The sequence below is a fragment of the Schistocerca piceifrons genome, chromosome 1 (assembly GCF_021461385.2).
Source record: "Schistocerca piceifrons isolate TAMUIC-IGC-003096 chromosome 1, iqSchPice1.1, whole genome shotgun sequence".
Lineage (NCBI taxonomy): Eukaryota > Metazoa > Arthropoda > Insecta > Orthoptera > Acrididae > Schistocerca > Schistocerca piceifrons.
The window spans coordinates 661,685,572-661,703,684 of NC_060138.1; the positions used below are offsets into that span (position 1 = coordinate 661,685,572).

The window sequence follows — 18,113 nt, forward strand, 5'->3', positions numbered from 1 at the left end:
GATCCCACGTCCACTGCATTGACAATGTCGTTGTATCAAATTCAGGAACACGTAGGGGTCGTCTGCGGCGAAGCTCGCATGTTCAACAATGTTCGCTGAATGATCTGCTCCGAAACACTTGTGCTGGCACCGTCATCGTATTCAGTCATCAGGTGTGGCACATATCGCCGCCTGTCCTGCCTCACAGAGCGAGCGAGCCTCCGGCCTTCACGTTCTGTGATGAGGCGTGGTCCTGCACCTTGCCGCGTTATTCATGGTTTCTCTGTCCTTCACCCACTTTCTATAGTTGCTCACGACAGTGGCACACCAAAAGCCGAGCCGGCTCGCCGTTTCCGAAACGGTCGTTTTCAGGCGCCAGACCATAACATATCTGACCTTTGTCAAAGCCGCTTATAGGTTTGTTATCTGATATAACTTTTCTGCTTATTTCATAAACAAAACAATTGTTTACACAATCTCAGGTTTTCACCAACTATTTCAAATGGATAAAATAAGAAAGGTCATTTATGCGATTTTCCCACTTTCGGTCCTTGTCGTCACTGGAATGACTCTCCATTCGCCTCTGCTAAGCTTATATACTTCCATTAAAGCGTCATGTGTCCACAACGCAAACAGGCGACGTTCTGTCTCACATTGGATGGTGCTCGTAATCTACAGCCACAAGTTGTAGCTGGTTGCAGTATTCCCTACAGTGTAAATTACGAAAACAGCTGCGGTGTTCTCTAACCAAAATGGATCAAATAAGTGGTTATAAAATTTTGGCTGATCAATGTATATCAGCTTCTGTAAGCTTCCGATACACAGTTCCTTTGGTAACATCCTGAGGCAGCTTTAAATTCTGTAGACGTCTTGCAGACACCATCAGATTTAATTTACTGCCTGATGTTAATGGACCTCGACTGCCGCACGACAAACATTTACTGCATTCGAAGAATCTCGAAATCTTTTAAACAACGTTTCGTTGCACATTATGACAGTAATCGCAGCAAAACAGTGTCAGAATAGCGTCTTTGTGGCATTACGTTGTAAACCTTGTAGGAACCAGTCCCAACTCAGAACAAAAGAGACATTATTGCCCTTCTGCATTGCTTATTGTTATCTTTTAATCGCGTCATTCTTCGAAGCTGTTTTATATAAAGAGCACAGTGAAGAAACTTTAAAGGTCTTTTTTGGTAACTTCCCACCTCTTCTATCTCCTTTTTCTTCTTTTCTCGATTACACTAGAGAATACACAACGTATCGTCGTCCTCCATAGCACATGCTCCTCATTTCAAATAGTCTCAATTTTTCGAATCGAGTTGCAATTTGTTGTCAGACGCATAGGTAGGCACTTCAATTATCGTATTGACAATCGTGACTGACCCAGTTTTATTATGGAAAATTACACGTGCATTGCACAAAGGAGCAGTTTGCTTTTCGTTTACTCACCACACATATCCGAAGCTAAAATAGCAATGAGGGTAGAATGAATCCAGGCCAACAACTTTGCCTCGAAATTTTAACAGGTTTTAATTCAAAGTTCTCACTTTTCTTCATCTAGATACTGACTGGTACAGTCACAATTTTTTGTTTTTTAAAATTTTATTTCTAGCTTCACTCATACGGTACGAACTAATGCGACATAAATACACATTGCATCCCCTGAGAAAGAGAATAGGAAACTTGAGAAATAGATCTTTGAAAATGAAGGCGACACGGTAATAACTGGCAAGTGCTAAAGTAGATGATGAAAAGAGAGTGAGCGGGCTTGTACCAATAAATGAAGTACAAGCAGAAATATAGTACCGATCAAGGTACTACAAGTACAAATGCCACCTAGGGCAAAAAGGTGCTGAGCAAAGGCCGCTATTAAGGGTTCATTTAAATTCAAGTATGTTATTTTCACGTACGTGTTGCTGCTCAATAGTTTCCAGAACTCGGATGAAGAGCGCGTGTTGTCAAACAGATGTTAGTTGCAGCGGATGTTTACCTCATTACGTTCTATGAGGTCGAAGGCCACGATTAGCGGCCACCGTCTCTCTTACGTAACGCATTACAGCAGCAGCTTCCTTAAAGTGAGGAGCAGTCGGCTTAAAGGTTGCTCCAAGTTTAACGTATCACACAGCAGCAACACCACGTGTCTTAATTACAGTTTAGATCATTGTGCGCTATAATATTGACTTGTGGCTCCATACCATCGTCAAAAGTGCACTGCTAACGGAACGGCTTTCTATATGCTGTGGTAATATTTCAACTACGATACCGACGTAGAGACTTCACTAAAGGTTCAACTAAGTAACTGATCAGTACAAAACTATTTCCATTTATTTATTAATGTCTGCAATATCTTAACATGATTTCCGCCTAGAATTACACTACTGCGTCGTTTAATATGCTACACTATTGGCCATTAAAATTCCTACACTAAGAAAAATGCAGATGATAAACAGGTATTCATTGGACAAATATATTATACTAGAACTGACATGTGATTACATTTTCACGCAATTTGGCTGCATAGATGCTGACAAATCAGAACAACCACCTCTGGCCGTAATAACTGCCTTGATACGCCTGGGCATTGAGTCAAACAGAGCTTGGATGGCGTGTACAGGTACAGCTGCCCATGCAGCTTCAATACGATACCACAGTTCATCAAGAGTAGTGACTGGCGTATCGTGACGAGCCAGTTGCTCGGCCACCATTGATCAGACGTTTTCAGTTGGTGAGAGATCTGGAGAATGTGTGGCCAGGGCAGCAGTCGAACATGTTCCGTATCCAGAAAGGCCTGTACAGGACCAGCAACATGCGGTCGTGCGCTATCCTGCTGAAATACAGGGTTTCGCAGGGATCGAATGAAGGGTAGAGCCACGGGTCGGAACACATCTGAAATGTAACGTCCACTGTTCAATGTGCCGTCAATGCGAAGAAGAGGTGACCAGGACGTGTAACCAATGGCACGCCATACCATCATGTCGAGTGATACGCCAGTGACGTATACACGCTTCCAATGTGTGTTCACCGCGATGTCGCCAAACACGGATGAGACCATCATGATGCTGTAAACAGAACCTGGATTCATCCGAAAAAATGACGTTTTGCCATTCGTGCACCCATGTTCGTCGTTGAGTACACGATCGCAGGCGCTCCTGTCTGTGATGCTCCGTCAAGGGTAACCGCAGCCATCGACTCCGAGCTGCAAACGTCGTCGAACTGTTCGTGCAGATGGTTGTTGTCTTGCAAACGTCCCCATCTGTTGACTCAGGGATCGAGACGTAGCTGCACGATCCGTTACAGCCATGCGGATAAGATGCCTGTCATCTCGACTGCTAGTGATACGAGGCCGTTGGGATCCAACACGGCGTTCCGTATTACACTCCTGAACCCACCGATTCCATATTCTGCTAACAGTCATTGGATCTCGAGCAATGCAAGCAGCAATGTCGCGATATGATAGACCGCAATCGCGATAGGCAACAATGCGACCTTTATCAAAGTCGGATACGTGATGGTACGCATTTCTCCTCCTTACACGAGGCATCACAGCAACGTTTCACCAGGCAACGCCGGTCAACTGCTGTTTGTGTATGAGAAATCGGTTGGAAACGTTCCTCATGTCACCACGTTGTAGGTGTCGTCACCGGCGCTAACCTTGTGTGAATGCTCAGAAAAGCTAATCATTTGCATATCACAGCATCTTCTTCCTGTCGGTTAAATTTCGCGTCTGTAGCACGTCCTCTTCGTGGTGTAGCCATTTTAATGGCCAGTAGTCTATTAATATTAAAAAGGAACACAGAGAAATATTGTTATGATTGGTGCAATAAACAGTCTTCGGTCGTGTTTAATCAAGTTCATAACTCAGTCACTATCTCGGTTTTTGGTACTTACGGAAAACGTACCCTAATTATCAATTAAGTAAAATTAAATATAAGATTGTAAGCATACGAGATAATGTCTATCATTTATAAACCATAATACTACAAGTACTTTCATACCTGAAGAATTAAGTTATACGTACTATGGATGGACGTTGACTGCTTAAGTCTTGCATGTGCGATACCAAGTCCGAGATTCACTTGTCTAACGCACATGCCACGACTGCCGCCACTTTAGTGCCGTACTCATCAACTGTCTGTTCGGGAAATACCTGAACATGTACATACTTAATCCACTACTACATGCTTATGTATGCTTGCTTTTCAACACCCCGTTTTGTGATGCTTGTGGTGTGCACATCTCTATCTGCCACATTTTAACGGAGTGCATTTTATACCGTGATGCAAGGTCAGAAGCAAATATTGGGAGGATCTGCCCCCTATTTTAAGTGATAATCAGGTGAGCGTAACTAGGGTTTTAAAGTTTTGCGATGTGTCTGGACTCTGGCCTGAACTTTTAGGCTGGAGATTTTAGGGTGTTGCAGAGTGGCTTGCTCCTCCTTTTTTTGTCTTACGATCAGCCGGCCACATCCATCTGCTATATTGTTTAGCTCCTTATACCACTCTCTTCTTGTATCGTTAACGTTTTACTACAGACGGAATGCGTCGTCCTGTGCTTCTGTGCGGGTACGCACATAGTTTTCCAACTTTTGTTACCTGTGTTTTGCATGCTGTTTTATCTTCCTGTTCTGAGTATTTTACTGACACTCGTCTCAAACTATTTTTTCGCGGGCGCTAAAGACCTTGCTGTCGCGCAACCTCACAAACATCTTCGTCCATCCATCCATCCTGCTTTTCAAAGTGCACCACGACTTATTGTCTGCTGCTGCGTATTTTATTAGGATGAAAGAAATGGCTCTGAGCAGTATGGGACTTAACTTCTGAGGTCATAAGTCCCATAGAACTTAGAACTACTTAAACCTAACTAACCTAAGGACACCACACACACCCATGCCCGAGGCAGGATTCGAACCTGCGACGTAGCGGTCGGGCGGTTCCAGATTGTTGCGCCTAGAGCCGCTCGACCACCCCGGCCAGCTTATTAGGATTGTACTATTACCCTGTAAATCTGAAAAATAATTTTATTACTACCTCTTCACACTGTATCTTTCCCCCACTTCTACATCCTCTTTTACTAAATCGCCATCGTGGTGCTCGTTATCTTTTATAGGTAGTACCTGCTCGACGGTGCGTTCATACTAAGTAGCCTTGCAAGAAACTTGCCTTTCGTTGTTGGCGGTGGTTGTTGGTTGTTGATGCACGGGATTAGTGTTTGAAGTTAACTGTCACTCGAGGTTTTTGAAACTTCCTGGCAGTTTAAAGCTGTGTGCTGGAACGGGACACGCACCCGGGACATTTGGCATTTGCGTCAAGTGCCCTGTCGACTGAGCTATCCATGCACAAATTACTATGCTCCCTCACAGCTCAAACCCCGCCATTATCGTTTCAATGCTTGTAACTACACGCTCACGTGAAGTGGAACTATCACACTCAACTGTACGACTTAGTGTCAGATCATTGCAATTTTAGGTCCACCACGATGAATTTAAGTATCTTCAGTGGTGTTTACTATTTTTTATGCCTGCGAAAAGAGGAGAGTGCCTTTCATGAGGTTCCCTGTAGGGAGCTTTGGCAAGATTCATTACGTACTACGTATTGCCAGACAGAATAGTGGAAGGCATGATATGGAGCACAGTCAGAGGAATCTCTCTTTTAGCATCACGTGCTTTACACGTGAGGATAAACGCTTGATGTGTAAGATAATGGGAAATGCCCTCAATAAAGAAAGTTCGTCATATGTACGAACATAACCATTACGTAGAATTTTAGAAAATAGTAGGAGTATGAGGCTGCTTCCAGGTTGACTTTTAGCCTTAAGGTAGCTGTCCAAAAAATTTCTTTTTTTCTTCATTTCTACAATGCGAAACAGAATTAAAGGACACTTTTCCGAAATCCCTTAATATCCAACCATTGTTACGCTTAAGTTTGAAATATGGCTCGAGGGTCCGTATAAGCGTGGTGTCATGCGACGTCATCCTCGGGATTGGCGGCGTATCAGACAGCAAGGTGCCGACACATGCGAAAAAAAGCTCACAGCTCAGAAGTTCACGTGAGCTGTGAGGTGGGTTATTGATGTCACATTCGTGCCAAATTTCACCGTAATTCTGCCCGACGCTGCCACGGACGGGTCACATGCTCCTAAGGTCGTCACACCCACTCCCACCCACATTTCAGCCCTTCTTTTGACGACTCTGCCACGGAGCCTAGAACAGCGATGCCCAGCGTTGAAGTCACGAAGTTTTCCTGTGGGTGGCTTAGGAAAACATTCCAGGCACACTGTTGCTCAGAATCGGCATGAAAAGGCTCGAGAGGGTGGCACAAAGTCACTAAAACTACCCCTTTCGCTGGGGCGTTGATTCCCACACATTTCGCAACCGAAAACGACAGTTTGCAATACCACTTTCACAACCTTTGACACTGCTGACACCCTCGGGCGTTTCATTCATTCCGTAAGGACCTGTTGGGGCGGTATCCCCATCATCCTTTTGGAGCGCAGAGCGAACGCAGTTCTTGCTCTTGACTAGAACTACTAGAGACCGTTCAAAATCAGTCGACGAAATCTGAAGTGATCCAAAGCAGTAAAGGATACTTATGTCTTTTCAGCGCTCCTATTTTTAAAATTTTCACCCTATATTAGAGCCCGTGACGACGTCCTAGGCGCTTGCAGACCGACAACCCCTTCGACAATCTCCGACCCCCGATGGCCTACTGTCAGGTAGATTTTAGCGGCGAAAGAGCACTCTCGACACGGGTTCAATAAAGGTGGGCAGATGCCACCGTGGGTTTTGAAGAACTGGACGGACTCAGAAGGACTTACGCAATTTTATTCACACATGTGCTATTGTCGCATCTCCCCATGATCATGACACAGGAGGACACAAAAAAGGAGTGCTGAAAACGCATAAGCATCCTTAGCTACTTCGAATCACTATCAAAATTCGACCATCTCGCAGCAGGAATCGTTACGGTCGGAGGAATCTTTTCGCGGCAATCCCTGAGTAATCTCGTCGTGGTTCTAAGAACACCAGTATGAATTTAGCGTACTTTCATGGCCACCAAACTCACCGCATTTAAACTCAGTCGGGAGTCTGTGGGACGAACTCCACTGGGGGGTACGCGCCATGCATCATCAACGGAGAAACCTAGTGCAGCTGGCTACAGCACTGGAGTTGGTATGGCTCCACATTCCTCTCGGAACCTTCCAGAACCTTTTTGACTCTATTCTTGCACATTCCGCAGAGGTGCGCGATACAAAACATGATTATTCAGGCTTTTGACTGGTGGTAACATTAATGTGACTACAACGTGTATATTTCAGAACATACTCCGTGTGATCAAAAGTATCCGGACACCTGGCTGAAAATGAGTTACAAGTTCGTGGCTGCCTCCATCGGTAAAGCTGCAATTCAATATGGAGTTGGCCAACCCTCATCCTTGATGACAGCTTCCACTCTCGCAGGCATACCTTCAGTCAGATGCTGGAAGGTATTTTGGGGAATGGCAGCCTATTCTTCTCGGAGTGCTGCACTGAGGAGAGGTATCGACGTCGGTCTGTGAGGCCTGGCACGAAGTCAGCGTTCCAAAACATCCCAAAGGTGTTCTACAGGGTTCAGTCAGCGCTCTGTGTAGGCCAGTCCATTACAGTCATGTTATTGTCGTGTAACCACTCCGACACAGGCCGTGCATTATGAACAATTACTCGATCGTGTTGAAAGATGCAATCGCCATCCCTGTATTACTGTTCAACATTGGGAAGCAAAAGGTGCTTAAAACATCAATGCAGGCCTGTGCTGTGATAGTGCCACGCAACACAACAAGGGGTGCAAGCACCCTCGATGATAACCACGACCACACCATAACACCACCTCCTCCGAATTTTACTGTTGGCACTACACACGCTGACAGATGACGTTTACCGGGCATTCGCCATACCCACACCCTGCCATCGGTTCACCACAGTGTGTACCGTGATTCGTCACTCCACACAAAGTTTTTCCACTGTTCAATCGTCCAATCTTTACGCTCCTTACACCAAGCGAGGATTCGTTTGACATTTACCGACGTGATGTGTAGCTTATGAGCAGCCGCTCTACCATGAATCCAAGTTTTCTCACCTCCCGCCTAATTATCATAGTACTTGCAGTGGATCCTGGTGCAATTTGGAATTCCTGTGTTCCTGTGTGATGGTCTCCATATATGTCTGCCTATTACACATTACGACCCTCTTCAACTGTCGGCTGTCTCTGTCAGTCAACAGACAGGTCGGCCTGTACGCTTTTGTGCTGTACGTGTCCCATCACGTTTCCACTTCACTAACAGTTTCCACTTCACTAACAGTGTACCTAGAGATGTTCAGGAGCGTGGAAATCTCGCGTACAGTCGTATGACACAAGTGATACCCAATCACCTGACCACGTTCTAAGTCCGTGAGTTCTGCGGAGCGCCCCATTCTGCTCTCTCACGATGTCTAATGACTAATGAGGTCGCTGATATGGAGTAGCTGGCAGAATGTGGCGTCACAATGCACCTAATATGAAAAACGTATTATTGTGGGGGTGTCCGGATACTTTTGATCACATAGTGTATGTGTAATGGAAACAATTAACACAGTGTAGGGAGAAATTACATCCAACCAGTAGAGAGACTGATGGCTTTCTTTTTAATTCCTTGTTGATAGCCGGCCGGAGTAGCCGTGCGGTTCTAGGCGCTACAGTCTGGAGCCGAGCGACCGCTACGGTCGCAGGTTCGAATCCTGCCTCGGGCATGGATGTGTGTGATGCCCTTAGGTTAGTTAGGTTTAATTAGTTGTAAGTTCTAGGCGACTGATGACCTCAGAAGTTAAGTCGCATAGTGCTCAGAGCCATTTGAACCATTTTGAACCTTGTTGATAGAATACAATACACAATACAATGATACAACGAAACCCACCACCAAGGCTGACGACCTATGAAAACAGAAAAATGTTTAAAGTAGAGCCGCAGGTCTATTAAGCCCGTTTTGCACAACCGTAAATAAGCTGCCAACTACGTCGCGATAGTGTGTGTGTGTGGGGGGGGGGGGGGGGGGGGGGAAGGCGGAGGGGGTGCGGCAAGAAGGTGGCAGGTGCTGTAGGCACACAATGGCACGTTTTATTGACTGAAATCTGTCTATTGCGATCCGCAAGCAGGTAATTCTAGTAGGGAGAACGTCTTTACAGAGGCCAGTAAATTGTTTAACGCATTGCGTTCACTATGGGAACATATGACGTCAATAGCTAATGGAGAAAGTCGACAACTAAATAAGATCAGAAATGTATACTCTCACAAGCTGGTGCGCACTGAAAAAAAAAGGGTTCAAATGGCTCTGAGCTCTATGGGACTTAACATCTGAGGTCATCAGTCCCCTAGAACTTAGAACTACTTAAACCTAACTAACCTAAGAACATCACACACAGCCATGCCGTCGCGCGATTCCAGACTGAAGCTCCTAGAACCGCTCGGCCACAGCGGCCGGCTTGCGCAGCGCAAAGTGTTCTTAGTTTGCCTAGCGTGAATTCCCAGAAAGTGGCCAATAGCGCGAGTTTCGAAGCTGCCTAACGGGAATTTTTTGTAGCAGCTAGATGAAAAACACCGAATATAAAGGCACTCTCGCTTTCGTTGGACGTTAATGTCAATCTATGAAACTACGACCGCTACTTTTCCTCCATTTGCCAGACATTTTGACCGCCTTGTCAGGGAGGCGTAAGAGAATATAAGAAATGGCTTACAGACGTTTGATTCTGTTGCTCACACCATGTTGCTCCAGAAGTTGGACCATTATGGAATACGGGGAGTAGCTCACAATTGGTTCACAGCTTACTTTAGCAACAGACAGTAAAAGATCACTATTCACAGTGTTGAGAATGGCTGTGATGTGGAGTCTGAGTGGAGTACAATCAAATGGGGGATGCCCCAGGGATCAGTGTTCGGGCCACTCCTGTTCCTTATTTACATAAATGACATGCCCTCTCGTGTTATGGGTAACTCTAAAATATTTCTGTTTGCTGATGACATTAGCTTGATAGTAATGGATGTTGTGTGCAACACTGGCTCGGTTTCAAATAGAGCAATTCATGACATAAGTTCATGACTTGTAGAAAATAAACTAACGCTAAATCACAGTAAGTCTCAGTTTTTACAGTTTCTAACACACAGTTCAACAAAACCAGACATTTTAATTTCATAGAATGGGCATATGATTATTGAAACTGAACAGTTCAAATTTCTGGGTGTTCAGATAGATAGTAAACTGTCGTGGAAAGCCTACGTTCAGAATCTTGTTCAAAGATCTAATGCTGTCTTTTTTACTATTCGAGCGGTATCTCAAGTAAGTGATCGTCCGACCCGAAAATTAGTCTACTTTGCTTATTTTCATTCGCTTATGTCGTATGGTATTGTATTTTGGGGTAACTCTTCCCAATCTAAAACGATATTTTTCACTCAGAAACGGGCGGTTCGGGCAATAAGTGGTGTAGGCTAAGTTCGCGAACCTCTTGTCGACCTGTGTTCACTAGTCTGGTACTCTGACATTGGCCTCTGAATATATATATTCTTTACTGTCATTTCTTGTTAACAACTTATTCCTAAGAATAAGCAGCTTTCACTCGGCTAATACTCGGCAGAAATCAAACCTGCATTTGGATCGGACTTCCTTAACTCCTGTGCAGAAAGTTGTGCAGTATTCTGCTGCATCCATTTTCAATAAGCTACCACAAGAATTCAAAAATCTTAACATTAATCCATGCGCTTTCAGATAGAACTGAAGAGTTTCCTCACGGGTCACTCTGTCGAGGAGCTCCTTGAAAAATTAAGCTGTTTCTTGTTGTATTGTTGATTGCGATTACTTAAACTTATGGCTTGACTTTTTTGGCTTCACAAAAATTTTATTTTTATCTGTTATTACTTTCACGTTGTAATTTCATGTACTGACACGTTCCATGACCTTGGAGATTTGCTCCTCAGTTTGGTCCTACGGAACTTGACGTGTAAATAAATAAATAAATAAACGAGGGGGAAGAACTAATTTCGTAACAGGGAAATAATGCTGTCTGGCCAGTTGAACAACTGCATAAATGAGCGATATCATCATGAGCTCACATCGAAAATTTTTATCTTCCCTTTAAAAGAACTCCGCTCGCATAAACCATAACCACCTCCGGGACGCGTCGAATGCTGCTCATTTTCTGTTTCCAGCACAGTCCATGCCCTATCAGACGGGCAGCTAATTGCATACAATGCGTACACGGCTTTCTAGTGTTATCTGCCATCCGGCTCTTCACACCGAAGCCAACAATCTCTGTCCGCAACTAATCACTGACGGAGCTCTAGCTCAGTTGGAAGGGGATTGCGAAGGAAATCAGCAGTGTTGTTCACATATTAAACTAACCAATATATGAGTCATCCTGTTTGAAAAAGCACACTGCTCTGTTTGGAAAGCCTTAGACGGTGTAGAACTGCTACCGTAGGTCATCTGACCCTCTATCGCTAAAGTAAGTACTGGCAGTGAGATGGTGTTTATCTGCCAGTTATTTGGACGAGCGCAGTAACATGAGTCGACTCGAGGACGTGATAGAATAGCAGAAAAGAGCTGTCGCGTTTGGGCATACTCATGATCACACCGTGAATGCAGCTGCCCCATTTGATGCTGTGTGAACACAAACCTTCCAATTTGCCTACAAGGAATGGTACACAACTCGCAACCATTTAAGACAGCATAAGAACAGCGGTGGCAAAAAGATCCTAACCGACAGGGACTAGAGACGGGAACCACGCCTTTTCAATAACAATCTGCTTCAAATCCGACAGGAACTGTTACTGTCAGTGATTGCAAATGCATCTCAATCTGCTTCCAAATGAAGGAAACTGCATGTAATGGACGTCCAGTGCTTGGTACCTTACCTCGTGGAAGGCCGCTGCTCACTTCCTCAGTGGGCCTTACAACGCAGAAGCTGGACAACTGCCGACTGAGGGAGTGCAATATGGTGTGACGGGTCGCGATTTTCCCTCTACTCAAATGATGCAATTCGCCAAGAGGACTGACAGCGCTTCATGAGACATTTACTACGCTGTGTGTGGAGGGTTCAGTTAAGGCTTAAGTTGATTCTATGATGTTTTTGAAGTGTTTTTCGTATAATGAATTGGGCCCATTCGTTCAGGTTACCAGGAATATGAAACAGGAGATTTATTTCTTCGCGGTTACCCGTTCTTCTATATTTTCGTGGAGAGTACTCTTCGAAGATACAAGAGTTATCTTCACAATGCTGCATTCATACGTTTCTAATATGACTGGTCCGCTGGAGGATCCAATCTTTATCAGGTAGCAAATGTCTGAGACTATTTGAAACAACGGACGAAAGACAGAAATTAACATTCCCGCAATTTGGTATGTGTACGTGAGCTATAGATCAACGAGTGGCTGGATGTCGTACACCTGAGGAACCTTACCGAGTTCTCTCCTCTCCAACCTGAGGCCATTGTCAACAATAGAGACGTTGTTACACGGTATTAGCGTGATGGCCACTGGAGGTAAGAAATCTTTTGACCGATGTGTTTCGTTGTGACAACATGAGCAATAGAGCAGAAGGGCCATTCCGAATTCAGTCCGCAGTCGCAGTAAAGGCAAGTTTTATGGCACGTCAGCGCCTTCCGGTTGGTCGCTCTGATTTACGAGCCATCAGCCAGAGCTGAGAGGAGACGCGGATATTCGCGCGGGAGCGACCTCCGGGCGCAAGCGGCCGTAAATCTCGCTGGATTAAAGCGCGGAGGCTTTTAGCCGATCACTCGGCCCATCTCGTGGGACCATATTCTTGCTTTCCACTTCGTGTAACGATTGTGCCGTTGCCGAAGGATTTTTTGAGTTAAATGGTTGATACTGCTGTGACAAAAATCTTTTGATGCTCTGTGTAATTTTTTTCATCCGCTTCACGACAATCCGCCGGTAACCGTGTTTCCATGTTACGATGATTCTCCCCTTGTTATGAGATGATGAAGATGATGATACATTGGTTTCAGAGCGTTTAGCGGCATGACTATCAACGCCCTTGCGGAATATGAACCAAATACTGAGAGAATAAATTCTTTCCAGATAAGCAATCGTCTTGGGAATATGCCCCACGGGCACATATTAGAGACTACAAAGACTGTCTGGCGATGACAACACGTACAGTGAAACTTCCTGGCAGATTAAAACTGTGTGCCGGACCGAGACTCAAACTCGGGACCTGGAAACATCCCGCAGGCTGTGGCTAAGCCATGTCTCCGCAATATCCCTTCTTTCGACAGCGCTAGTTCTTCAAGGTTCGCAGGAGAGCTTCTGTTAAGTTTGGAAGGTAGGAGATGAGGTACTGGCAGAAGTAAAGCTGTGAGGACGGAGTGTGAGTCGTGCTTGGGTAGCTCATATGGTAGAGCACTTGCTCGCGAAAGGCAAAGGTTCGAGTCTCTGTCCGGCACACAGTTTTAATCTGCCAGGAAGTTTCGTATCAGCGCACGCTCCGCTGCAGAGTGAAAATATCTTTCTGCAATACGTACAGTGTTTGCCTGTCAATACGTTAAAATAGATACTAAAAATCACACATCGGACCGTACATTTCTACATGCTCGTTCACGCCTTCTTCGCACGCTAAGAAAATCTATAATGTCCATGACATGAAATATTAAATAAAACGAGAATTCTGTGATAAAAACGCTAAACATTATTTCCTGGTACATGGGGCGAGCTGATTACTGAAAGAGCCAGCCACTGTGAGAACAAGTAAGTGTTGGGTAACAGTTCTATACACAGATGTTGTTAATCCTTACCTAAGTCGCAGCTTAGAAATATATACAAACGGACACACAGTCAGAACTGAAAATTGATTCAGATAATCGTCACTAGCTATATCATTAACTAAAAATGGATGAAAGAGTGACTCCGAGATGCGTTACTATAACCTACACAATAATTTGGGCAAGAGTCATGAAGCCACAAAGCCACAAAACATTTTTTTTTTCATGCTGGTCTCATTGTTATTTAAAACAGTGAACATAGCTTTATGTCGTAATCCGTTTACACACTGCCTCCAAATTATTTTAATCAAAGGTTAGGTGACTTCACGATGTCTGATTCCCTCCTGGCCCAAATCAGGTGATGACTGCATTTAATGACTTCATCCAGCAAGTTTAACACCAACTTCCAGAATACATGCATGTTTTGCCGTATATTCTAGCAGTACCAGAAACTTGAAGTTGCTGAACATTAAAGAACAATGTGGACACCTGTAAATTCAAAACAATTATTTTCCCTAGAATATCACGGTTGATTACTAGGTTTAAACCTACGAATCAGTGTAATCAAATGTGATGAGCTAGACGAAAAAGAATTTAAATAATTCTGTTGAACTATGACATCTATCTTCTTTTGTGTATTTTTCAAAATGTTGTAACACTGCACCCGTCACTTATCTGCTTTTGGTGTATGTTCGCCCCAGCTAATTGACTAACAGATCAACAGAGAGTGGAAAACTGCCGCAATATTGGATAACGCAAAGAAAGTAATAAGGGCTTGTGACTCCTAATTGAACTGTGGTGGCAGTGTTGACATTAATTGATTCAGAATTGATCATTTTTAATTAAAAAGGGGTGCACATTGATGTTATATTCAGCTATTGAACACCAGATGCAAATGTTGAACATAAAATTAATTAAGAAAGTGACTTGGGATTTCGCCTACTTGATTGAAAACAGATGCAGTCGATTAGCACAAATTTATTTTAACTCCTGACTTTCAATCATCATATTATATGACTCTCCTATCAGGCAGTGGTAATAAATTGCGTTTACTTGGAGTGAAGCGCGATAAATCAAAATTAATTCCTATCGACTGACCCATGGCGTAATGTGAAGTGTGAGATGAATTCCCCGATACACATCCCATGAAACCCTCGTGGAAACTTCGCCGACGTGATCCAACAAATTAATCAGTGGCCTAATTCAAGCCAGAGTGGGTGCAATATCACCGAATTCAGCGTGGCGGGGCGGCATCGTTGTGAGGACGTCGGCCGACCTCTTGATGCTGCTAGGCTGCGCTCATCTATTCACTCCTAGCTACCTTACTCAGTACGTAGCTGAACCAAAACTTTCTATCTCCAAGCTGAATTGTTCCATTTGCTAAGTCCTAAACTGCAGAGATGCTCGCTCTTTCTCAGGCAAGCTGAGTAAAGAACGCCACGTCCGCACTCTAGGCAAGCTGGGAACGGAAGACCTCTACGGAGAGTTCTGCCAGTCTGCTCTTCGACTCGATTTCCCCTCCAGCAAAATCACTTACGCCAATTGCAGCGCAAGACGCGTTAATTATGTGTCACTTCCCAGTGCCGACCAATGCCTGCTCTGGGAAGTGAACAAATTCCCACAAAATTTCCCTTCCTCTCACTTCTGCTATTTAGCTCCTCCCAGGCCACCCATCAAGGTTAGCGTCTGCACAAAACACCATTGTTTCCAGAATTCTGACTCCCAGGAGAGTACTTCAAATTCTGTGGTCCTACGTTTCCATCGGAGGCCGGCGTATTTCATTCTGTCGCTCTTCACCTGATTTTCTTCAGACTCTGGCGTGAAGTTGCTATAGTCACGAACGCGCATATTTTGGCCTCTGTTGACCGTTCCACCGTAGCTTTGCGTGGCTTTCTCGCATGTTTCACTGAAAACGGGACGACGGACATTTATCAACAAGAATACAAGTTCTCCGTCTGCTTCCCGGTACACCAGCATGGGGTCAACCACCCTCTCACCATCACTCATCTTAAGGCAGCTGGAGGCCGCGCCCGTTACCGCTTTCTCAGCATTTGAGCCGTCCTAAGCTGCCAATTGTCGCTTCCTTTCGCCGCTCCCCAGCCGACCACGGTCAACTCTGAATACTTCCCTGGGATAAACTAGCCTCCAGTAAAGCGACGCGATTCCACAAAGTTTTCATGTCGTGTAAATTACTTTAAAACCGTAACCCAACATTAATTATTCCAATACATCCATGCATTGTGCCTTGTCAGGCATTTTTGTTCAGCCCTACTGTTCGCTCAACGTGAGTTAGGTGATCTGTAATGACTTCAGGTAAGGGGCATAGTTCTTGCCATTTTACAATGTTTCGTCTAATTCCAGCTTTCAAAAAGTATCATTTTAACTAATTTCCTCCAGTCTTGCTGACGGGGACAATATTAGTGTATTTCATGTCCAACACCATGCTACAGACTGTGTTGTAATTCGTCAGAACATAACTCGACTGATGTACACAGGAAGTGAGGCCACACACTGTGCGAGTTGTCTGTCCACACTAGTTCTACATAATCTTGACAATCGGTATTTTTTGTAAGATGAACAGAAAGGAATTTCCTCCCGGTAAATATTTCAGTGAGCGATAAATTGCTACTTTGTACATGTCATACCTCCGAATTCGTTGCTTTTTGGGACACTTTCACTTTAGCATACTAAGAAGCCATTTTTATTTCAATGGCATAGGAACATAATTCATCGAAAGAAGAGCTCGTCAGTACGATAAAATGCGATATAAAGCTTAAAAAGTAGCCTTGGCTATCTGTTCTTTTCCTTTAAAAAGAGACAACGACGTCTGTGCCATGACACTTGTCTCAAGCAAGTGAAATGCCGTTGCATTTATGTTTGCGTATTGTTAAGATGAGATCATTCCAGACATCCACTGAAATGATTAAGATGTCCATGAAAAGCATGTAAAAATCTACAGTATTCTAGAGCGGGATATCTCTGTAATAGCTACGTAATTACATCGAAAAACAGCAGAGCGCTTTTGGACAAACTACGCAACAGCAAACAGGTGACTTTTGAACTCAGTTTACATTATCTGATGACGGAGTGAAGCACTCAGAAGCGGAAGAGGAAATAAACGAAACGCCATAGGTTAAGAGAATATGCGATGTTATTTTACTGATTGCAAAATCGAGTCAAATGTGCGAAGAATTTGGCTGTAAGAGCCCACGTACCGGTATTACGCTGTAACCCTTTGTCGTAGGTGCATTCACTGATTCAGTTGCAAGGGTGCCACAAAGCCGTTGCATCCAACCCTGAGGCAAGCTGGCTTACAACTGCTGCAAATCGTCTTCTATATACTGGATATTGACACTGGGATGGAGATGACGTCCGAGCTGGTCCCACAGATCTTCTGCTGGGAACAGATCTGAGGATCTCGCTGGCCAAGGAAGTACCTCAACACCACGCACTCAGTTCGTAGAGGCACGTGCCATGTGTGGAAGAGCACTGTCCCGCTGAAAAATGGTGCCACGATACTTTCGCATTTGAGATTAACACCGAGGACGCTGAATGTCCGTGAAGTACCGTTGTGCCGTTAGAGTTCCCTGAACACTACCAGCCATGGCCTGAATTCATATCCCATACATTGACGCCAGGAGTAACACCACTCTGTATCTCCACAACATAGCAAGAATGAGGCCTATCCACCGGTCACTGCCATGCTCGTCGACGATGTTTACCTGGGGTAGTGTAGAACTGTGATTCATCGCTGAATGCAGTGCCAAGCCATTCACCGACAGTCCATGCTTCGTGGTCACGGGACACTCCAAACGCAGCCGTTTGTGTTCTGGTGTTACCAGAAGCCTACGTGCGCGACGTTAATTGGCTAGTCTGGCTGGTAGCAGACTCCAGTGAATGGTGGGGGTGAGACATAATGTTTCAGAGAGAGCATTTACTTGTTCTCAATTGTCAGCTGCAGAAATGAATTGCTTAGGATGTACTTAGTGCACAATATGACGATCGTGCCTTTTGATGGTCAGATGTGGTCGACTGGAAGCTTGACAAGTATACCTGCCATGTTCCTGCATAGTCGAACAATGGGCCCTGTGAAATCTGAATAATGCACGACACGATCAGCCGACGAATCGGAGGCTCACAATGAGGTCCCTTTCAAACTTTGTCAGATACTGATAACGCTGTTTCACACGAGTACGCGGCATCTTCGTCTCCTCCGTGTTCATTCAACCTCTGACACACTTAACATCGCTTATATACCCTACCAGGCACGGTAACAACACTAAACACGAGCAACGTTTACCTGTCACAGGGAAATACAAGTCGAATCATTTGCATAACCCTGATGGTGGTTACGTGT

General features: G+C 44.6%; 1 protein-coding gene across 1 annotated transcript in view; it reads left to right on the top strand.

Moving 5' to 3' along the window:
* LOC124805582 (sodium/potassium-transporting ATPase subunit alpha) overlaps positions 1-18,113 on the top strand; it is a 653,503-nt gene that overhangs the window by 120,145 nt on the left and 515,245 nt on the right. The gene's annotated exons all lie outside the window — the stretch shown is intronic.